Source organism: Ailuropoda melanoleuca, chromosome 1 (assembly GCF_002007445.2).
Source record: "Ailuropoda melanoleuca isolate Jingjing chromosome 1, ASM200744v2, whole genome shotgun sequence".
Classification (NCBI taxonomy): Eukaryota; Metazoa; Chordata; class Mammalia; order Carnivora; family Ursidae; genus Ailuropoda; species Ailuropoda melanoleuca.
In genome coordinates, this window is record NC_048218.1 from 26533458 (window position 1) to 26540078 (window position 6621).

Here is a 6621-nt window from a genome sequence, read left to right on the forward strand (position 1 = left end):
ATGTCCACAATTTCTCTAGTCTGAGCCACCATCATCTCTCATTTGGATTATTGCAATGGCTCCCAAAAGGTCTTCCTGTTTGTATCCTTGCTGTCTCCTCTGCTCAGAAACATGCCATGACTTCCCATATCACTCAGAAGAAGCTACAACACCCATGTTATGGATACAAGGCCCTACATGATCTGGTGCTATATCTCACTGTTCTCATTTCTTGGTTTTTTCCCATTTACTCACTAAATTCCAGACACACTGGCCTCCTTGGGTCCTTCAAGTTAGCTATGCTGCCCACCTCCCATTTGATCCTCCAAAACCACTCTTCACATTTCTCCCCTCTACTCTGTGCCCTAAGAGAGAGGCATCTCACTTCAGTCATTCTTCTACTGCTCCTTGAACTCTACTTGCATAAACCAAATGAAAAAAAACAACTGTGGAAGGCATAAATACTGCTTAAAGATAGAATGAGAACTGAATCAAGTTGAAGACTGGGACAAGCAAAAGTAGAGTTGAGGAAGGCTGAAAGTTCAAGCAGCAGAATTTGACAAGCAGAATGAGGGTGAGTCTAGATTTAGCAGCAGAAAAGCGTTCTGCTCTAGAAACACCTGGAATTGATCGTTGATCCATGTTTCCTGATCCAATTTCAGGAACAGAATAAAAGGCCGGGTTGATAAAGTAGGTGTATGTTCACAAATATTACTTATTCATTATTAGGTATATTCAAAGCGTAAGCATGGTTTATTGAGTAGTTCATTTTCAAAATTGTGGAGCCAAACCAGAAGGGAGTATAAAATAGAAGCAAGTAAAGTTGCAAGAGCCAAAAATCACCTTTTTGTCCTTATAATTATTAATAGTTACAAACAGTCAAAATGAGTAATACCATCTCAAATCACTGTGTAGTTTAATGGCAGTTGTGAGTTTCAGAAACTATACATGAATTTTATCTTTTTGTCAATGTCCCCTTACTTTCATAAATAGCATTCCCGAACATTTTGCATTAAAATATGTATGGTCTTTTTTTTTTGAGGGGGGTGATGAGAATTACCTAGTACTATAACAAAACAAAACAAAACAGAACTGTTCTGGTCTTTAAATGTTAAGAGTACAGTTTAGGGGCACCTGGTGGCTCTGTTTCTTAAGCCTCTGTTTCTTGATTTTGGCTCAGGTCATGATCTAGGGTTGTGAGATGGAGCCCTGCATTGGGCTCTGTTCTGGGCATGTTTAAGATTCTCTCTCTCCCTCTCCCCCCTCCCATCGTTTGTGTGTGCTCTCTCTCTCTCTCTAAAAAAATAAAATTAAATAAAATACATTAAAAAAATAAAACAGTGCAGTTTAATGGCTTCCCAATTTTATTGAGTATCTTCTAGGTGTTAATCACTTATTTATTTTCTAAAGATACATAGACAAATAAAACTCCTGGTTCCTGCCCTGAAGGAATTTACTGTCCAATAAAAAATAAGTATTTTGCAAGTAGTGATTCTTAGCAAAGTTTTACTAATAACATGAATAAAACATTGTGGAAACCAGAAGAAGAGAATTGGTAATAATATTTCATGGAGGACAATCAGACTAGGAAAAGATCAGTGAAAGTTATAAAGGGGGAATCATTTTAATTGAACCTTGGAAATTATTTTTGTGTTAAGATTTTGATAAGAAACATCACTCAGGTAAAGAAAACAATGGACATAAAGATGGGTTTTCAGAAAATAGTGATAATAAACAAAAAAATGGTTAGGCATAAAAAACTAGTAGCATCAAGGCTCATTAAGGCTAGATTGACTCACATGAAAGACAGAGAAGGCCACTTGTGTTCTGTACATAAAAATATGGAAGAATGGGTAAGAAATGACAGATTTGGAAGATTTCAGAGCTAGACTTGACAAGACATAATGACTGATTGGATTTGGATGGAGAGAATGGGAGAAGTCAAAGCTGGCTCCTAAATTTCTAGCTTGAGGGACTAAATGAACGATGGCATTCATAGCTAAAATATTAGTAGAGTATGGGGATCAGGTGTGAAGACTTAGATGATGGGTACAGCTTGGAACATGTTCTAAATGGGAACTTCTGCAACTTTCAGGTGGAGATATCTGGTAGAAAACTAGAAACACAAATCTGGAACTTTGGAGTTTTCAGGACTGGAGATACAGTTTTGAATGTCATTACATAGGTAAAATTAAACATGTGGCTAATTCATGTAACTGATGAAATCAACCAGGGACAAGAAATCAGGAAAGAAGACTGGAGTCCCTAGACCAGAGCTATATTGCTAGTAAGTGTTCGGCCATGCAGACCGTGCCCTGTGCAATGCTAGAGACAGCACTCAAGACTGTCAAATGAATGGTGCCTATTGGAGTTATTCAGTGTAGCTACCCTGACACTGGAGAAAATACACCCAGTATAATATTTCAGGAGGAGGGGGAGGAGCCTGGAGAGTCATGAAGAACACCAAATATTGGCAGTGGAAGCAGGGAAAAAATCAAAAGATAAGTCTGAATGGAAATTGCCAGAGAAGTTAAGAGGCAAACCAGAAGTATAGTGTTTAGAAATAGAGGAGCCATTTTCAAAAAGAGCATAATGCACAATATTAAATTCTATGAAATGGATCAAATAAAATTCAGGATTTGAAGAGTTCTTTGTACTTGGAAACTAGGAGGTGATTGCTGGTGCCAGTAAGACTGAGATCCAGGTGTAAGTCAGAAGTCAGAGTGCAGTAGAGTTAAATAATGACTTGGAAAAGAGAAAATGGAAGTAATGTATGGAGACTGTATCTACAAGGATATTCATTTTATACTCCTGTCATTCGGGTATGCATTTTATCTCCCTTTCTAAAATTCTTCATTCTTTCCAGTCAGAGACTATTTTTTTGACTCTCACACAGAATCCAATGGTGCTCTACAAAAATTGTACATCTTAAATTAATGAGTAGGCATTACATTTTTGCTCTTATAATATTCACCTGACTCTACAACTGATACTTTACCGATTAACCATTTGTATCCATGTCTGTCTGTTTAGCTGTAGTGGAAATATTTCTCTCAGCTCTCTCTAATAGATTGCTAGTAGTTGCTTGAAGATCTGTGTTCAGAAGGATTCTGAGGTTTCATATAAGCTCAACTTAAAAGTTTCAGAAGTATCTATCATAAATTAAGAACTGGGGAGTGCAGCCTGTTCATGTGGAGAATGGAAACTTTTTCCATCTGTCTTTATAACCCTAATGCCTTGTGTGGTGTAATGCCTAGGCAATGAATAACTGTTCAGTGAGTGAATACACAAATGAATGAATATACTCTGAATCACAGTGGATTTGACTTGGGCCTTGATAAATAAGCAGGATTCAATTTGACTGGGTCAGTGTTTTTCAACCAACCAATGTCATGATACACTACTTATGACATGGGCTCCAAATAATTTGCTGCTAAAAATAATTTACAAAACTTTGCCAGTAGTTTCATTGAAAACAATAGATTGAATTTATGGTGTATAATAAGTACATTCTCATTCATATTCCAACTTGATTTCCTGAGTAAAAGATAAATGAGGAGATTTAGTGCTGAATTTCTGAGAAGTGCTAAGAAACTCTGTTTACATGCAGCTATGGTGGTGTTTCCCAACATAGGCTTTGTCCATCATGATAATGAGGCACAAAGAAAATCATGAAAAGGGTTGAATATCTACAGCTAGCAGAGAGGAAAATGTCAAGTGGAAAGAAGATATCCCAGGTAATGAGAATGATAGGAGGCCAGAGGCCAGAATGTGCTTGGCATCTGAGAAGGTCCTACACTAGCCTAGTTAAGTGAGTTGAAATGTTCTGTGGAGATGCTGTAGAGATACGAGAAGGTAAGGCCTCTGTACTGTCACTCATTGGGTGAAAATATTGGAAAATAATGCTATTCATTTACCCGGAGAAAGGGAACTGTATTTCTATTTAATGAAAGATTCAGTGTGCCCTATTACCAAGCAAAAACATAATAGAAATAAAAAGCCATTCAGTAAGGTTGGAGACTCTGGTTCAAGGAGGGCAATGTCATAGAAACATTTACTGGTCAAGTTTTTCAGTCTAGTCTTCTTTGTAAATGAAATAGCCCTTATCTTAACAGCGCATGAAATGCATACAATATAATTGAGTAGTATCATTTTGTTATTCGAGGTCATGTTAACCTCCTTGAAGATAGAGCCAAGTACTCCCTAAGTTAATCATCACTCTCTTTGGAGTTTGGTGGCTGTTTCAGCCTGAAGTTCTGTCCAGAAGAGGCATGTGAAAGGCTGTTGAAATGCTGTGTTTATTTATGTAAGGTCAGACTAACCCGGAGTATTATAAAGTGAGAAAAGTTTAGATTGGTCCACAGTTGTGTGTGTGATTGTGCAAAAGATAAGCCATTCTTTGCCACCCTACAAGGTCACACTACTCTTAAATGCTGAGTGCACTTTACTGAAATAGTAACCATTCAACTGAATGTGAAATAGACTTGATGCATAACATGTCTTGAAAGTTATATTTCAAAACATTCTTCTCAGTGTTTAAAGGGGCAAACATATATATTGAGAGTAGTGTCAAATCTTGAGAATTACTTTAAGGCATCACAGAGAAACCTCCATGATGAAGTTTAATATTTCACTGACTCATGTCTAAACAATCAGCATATGTCTTGGTGAAGAGCAGGCCACTGGCCTGAAAATTAACAATTAATTTTGTATTAAGTTTGGCAGAATGGGAACGGCACAGTCAATAGTGCTAGCAAACAGCATGATTTATATATCACTTTTAATTAAACATGAATTCTTTAAAGTTATTATAAAAATGAACACATTAAATTTAGTTCCTTTATCATAAATGTTTTAGTAGGAATATAATGGGGGCATTTTTTATACATGTGTATTTTTTTTAAGATATTGTTTATCTGTCCCACCTGTCTAAATGTCAATATATGGATCAAAACAATGATCCCAAAGATGAATGACCCAAAGGAGACTTTCAGAACAACTGATAATGGAGCTGAGATAAATTTGATATTTTAAGTGATCTTTCCCAAAGAACAGAGTGCTATTTGGAAACAGCCATTCATATTTTTCTCAGCATTAAATGTTTGTCAGCTCTTATAATTGAAACTCAAGCTAAAAACTTATGACTAAGTAAAATTCAGAGGGAGAGAGAATATTTCTATATGTCAAGCTTGAATGAAGAATCTTCAATAGGAAGACTGTCATTTTTTTCCTTCAGATATACACTTTTTTTTTTTCTTAGCGAAAGGTCAGATTAGAAATCTTTAGAAGGAATTTAAGATGATTGGCTTTAAATTGAGAAACCTTAATAAAGTCGAAATACATGATCTCAAGCATTTCTTTCTGTGAGAAGTACAGTGCAAGAGTTAATGTAGCAAAGGAAGCATGAATGAGAGCATTGATGACAGGGAAACATTCGCTTCTAGAAATCTAACAATAAGCCACAAAATTTAGCAAAGGAGAATCACCCCCAAATAAGGGATTATACAATATATATACAACGTTACAAATATAATAATAGCCCTCTAAAATCTAAGTCATATTCAATGTATTGTTTGATGAACATTTTATGTAAGCTGTATTAATAGAACATTTATTAGTTTCCAGGCACTGTGGTGGATACTGGACATGCAAAGGAAGTAAAAATAGACATGATTCCTGATCATCCAAAGCTTTACAGGCCGGTGAAGGTGACAATCATAAAATCACCCCAGAGAGTGTACAATTACAAATCCTGCCCATAGGCTCTCAAGAAAAAGAACAAGGGTTTATGACAAAGAAAACTGGCTGGCACCGAGGAGTAAAAGAATGAGTTTGATTTTAAGGTTGAGTAGAAGTTAACTAGATGAAAAGGGCACTCTCAAATATTTATTGAGTGAATGAGAATAAATTCCACGTAATTGTCCTGTGGCAGAAGGCAGTATGACTCACCTAGAAATTGAAAGTCAGTGAGGTTGGAGCACGGAGAGTAAAGCATTAAACTGGTGCAAGAGAAGTAGGTAGAGACCAAACCATGCTGAGATTTGGTTTCTAACTCAAGAACAAGAAGAAGCCATTGAAGGATGTAAGCAGAGTGAAATGATCAGTTTATGATTTCAAGAGTTCCCTCCAACAACAATGTGGAAAATGGATTCCAAAAGGTTTGGCTATGGCTAGAAAAGTTAGGAAGAGTTGGTAGAGGAAGGTCCTATATCTTGGAGTTGGCTGGTAGTAGATATGGAGATTGAGTCAAATGGATGGTTTCAAAATTAATTAGGAAGTAAAACTGATAGTATTAAAAAACAAAACAGTATTTAGCAACTGTAATGATTAAGGTTCTTGGTTGAGAACAACAGAGACCAACTCCAGAAGAAGAGGAATTTATTGGAAATATATCAAGAAGCTGGCAGAATTGAAGGAAAAATTGAAAACTGAGCTTGAGAAACATGTGAGAGCAAAAGAAGAGTAGATGGCCAAGAACACAGCCGAAGTCACTTCACAGGAATAGGCTGGTGAGATCACCCCATTGGACTGTCAATTCAACCATGGCTATTGTGAACAATCTCAAACTGCTTTTGCATCTTTGCATCTTTACATATCAAGAATCAAAGACCCTGCTGCAGCGTCCACTTACCTGAGCCTAAT